General features: G+C 35.8%; 1 protein-coding gene across 1 annotated transcript in view; it reads left to right on the top strand.

The window, feature by feature from the left end:
* Positions 1-3041, top strand: part of LOC126974277 (gastrula zinc finger protein XlCGF57.1-like) — a 248705-nt gene that overhangs the window by 109389 nt on the left and 136275 nt on the right. The window lies entirely within an intron of this gene.

Below are 3041 nucleotides of genomic sequence, written 5' to 3'. Positions count from 1 at the left end.
TAATTTATGAAGTAAAGTTCCTTTAGTACTTAGCATATCCAAAGGCAACTAGTTTTAGATAGCAATAGTTTTGACTGGAGTAGTCTAAGGTGTTGTCATATTCAAATAAAATTTGAAAAACAAAATTATATGAACGATGTGGGATTCAAACCCACGACCTCCAGCGTTCCGTGCCGGTGCTCTAACCAACTGAGCTAACCGTTCGAGTACCACCTCGTTATAAAATTCTGTTTGCTTTATTCAACTCTCAGGTTGTGGCTTCATCTACAGGATCTACTTTACAGTTGATAACCTGCTCAACCCCAATATTTGCAAATTAGGAAATTGACTTGAGATGTCGCTCTTGTAAATCTAAACAATATGTTACTTATGTTTTTTTTTTAAAGTGATAACCCTCACTTCTAGGATTAATACACAAATAAAATTTGAAAAACAAAATTTTATGAACGATGCGGGATTATTATATGAATATGAATTAAACTTAATAATGAAAAGCATGTAATGATAATTATTTATAAATAATTTCATAATATCACTTAAACTCTCCCTAAAAATATGATGTTGGTCGAGTCAACGTCTCGTCGGTCATCTCGTTAGCCGATTCCTTGCTGAACGTGTCCCTCCCAGCTTTCATATGGGATAGTGATTTTGACGAGGACAGCCTAGCGCCGGGATCGGTTAACCACCACATTACCATGCTCATAATATAAGCGACAATAATCCTGCCCGTGATGATAGACCATTCTTAAGGACCAACGTTGGTACGTATTTATAGTACGAATTATTATTATAACTAACAGCATTTTGAACCGACTTCAAAAAGGAGGAGGTTCTCAATTTGATGGTATTACTTTTTATGTTTGTTACCTCAGAACTTTCGTCTGGGTGAACACAACAAATATGACAACTATTTTGATGATCCGTTTTTTATTTGAAAGCTAGCGCTTCCCGTGTGGTCCGGTCCCATTTTAATTTGATCTAGTTCTGACTATGGCATCCATGAGAAAACCATACAAGTCTTAAAAATGTAAGATGCAAATGCATTAAGAACGTGTGCGACAAATGGACGAATAATTCAATATTACGCCAACCGATTTGGGTAATTTTTTTTTTTGGAAAGAATATACTTCTAAGGTTGTTAAGGAGAGTTTGGTTAAGTTCCAATTATGGGATCCATCACAAAGTAACAGAAATCCTCAATTCTTAGGGGCAAATTACCGATACTCGGCCACATTTTTATATGCTATCCGGATATTTCAGTCATCAACCGTAACGTTGTAATGTTCAAGTAATTGTCATGGTCGAATATGATGAGCAATGGAACCCCTTAACGTCTTACTTACTTTACTCCTTATCTGTGGCAGAATTTCTAACTGTCTGTAATCATATTGCAATATCTTACGTTCGTTGCTGCATTGCACCATGACGCAACATTATATTATTGCGCTCCTCGCAAATCTCTTTTCAAATTGTCCTCGAGGTACATTTATTCCTTTATTAAGATAGGCGTATCTCCCTGACTTCGTTGGTTTCATTAAAACAGCGCTGTCTCACATGAGCAGTCTCACGTTTAGTAGGTCTTCACATATTATTCAAACAAATTAGTTGGTGTACTTAAAATTCACAAAAATCTAAAAAAAAATTACCTTACAAATATATCTTTACAAATTATTAATACTAATAATAAATACCTGCTGTATGTTATTTTAATAAAATTGAATAAAATAAGGTTTAAAATAAATCATTACCCTTGGGTAAGACTATATCTATGTTATGGCAACATTTTGATTGTCACTGTTTTAAGTTATGTTTATTTTGATTGAAAACTTTACAAAATTTACTGAAAATAGTTGACTGCGGCTCAAAAATAAATACTTTTGGAAATATTATTTCATATAAAATTTATTTGATACGAGCTTGTTACAAGTTATATTGAAAACGTTAGGTGAAAAGCAATACTTACGTGTGGAAGCTAACTCATGGATTTACGGTTTTATTGATTACGATTTTTACATTCACTACGGCTTTGGTAACAAGACACACAACACCAAACCATGGCCTTAACTTTTATAAGATGGAAGGCATCCGCATCTCACACCAAATATGTTTCAAAACAATAAAATGACAAAAATACTATTCGAAAGCTTGATGACATGATAAATCTTGGTTTATTTGCCCCAAAGTTGACATTGGGCCAAATAAATAAATGGGTTACGTGATAAAGATGCAAGATCAATTGCTTTGTCCCGTTCTATCTCAACCTTAGTTGTATATTGCTTATCTTTTCTATTTGTAACGAAGTTACCGACGCTACTTCTGTAGTGTTAATATTCTAAGGGTATGGTAAATCCTGTTCATAGTTCATCCTTGTAATCTATATGTCGCAGGGAAATGATAATAACAGAGATTTGGTTAATTCCCTAAATGATTTGATCAAATCACGGAGCATGTTTAAAGAACAACATGATTTTATCATTTCTGTAAACAAATCTAGTGATTTGATCAAATGCGTTACGCGACTAGAAGAACTTAGGATGTAAAGCGCGAAGCGAGCATCAGACAGTCTGATTCAGACTTGAGTCTGGTGGTTTAGGTATTCGTGGTTTAATTTTTTCAATAATATAGGCCCCGCGAAGCGGCTTCTGCTTGGCCTTTAGGCAAACTTTATCTGTTTTGAGGTTAGGTTACATTAGTTTGATTTTCAAGAGACTGGTGCGTTACCTTTTTATGGGAGTGGGGGAGTGAGCCAGTGAACAGAGGACATCTCCCTCCCTCCCCTTCCCCTCTCATCCCTCTCTACCTGCGACACGATACTAAATTCTCACCAAATTATGTCTAAGTGCCCCCGCGCATTAGGCGGATAGGTCGCGCGACCAAACCGCATGACCTGGCCACCGTAGCTGCGATTCATATGCGACCACGTAGCGACCACATTTTGTCAGTTGAGTTCACATCGTGCTCAGAAATGGACGTCGAAGAAGGAATTATTGTTGCACTGATTTTATTATTATAAAAACGAAAGAAAAAAAGAACAAAAAACA

The sequence above is a fragment of the Leptidea sinapis genome, chromosome 32 (assembly GCF_905404315.1).
Source record: "Leptidea sinapis chromosome 32, ilLepSina1.1, whole genome shotgun sequence".
NCBI classification, from domain to species: domain Eukaryota; kingdom Metazoa; phylum Arthropoda; class Insecta; order Lepidoptera; family Pieridae; genus Leptidea; species Leptidea sinapis.
This window is presented reverse-complemented; position numbering and strand designations above follow the sequence as displayed.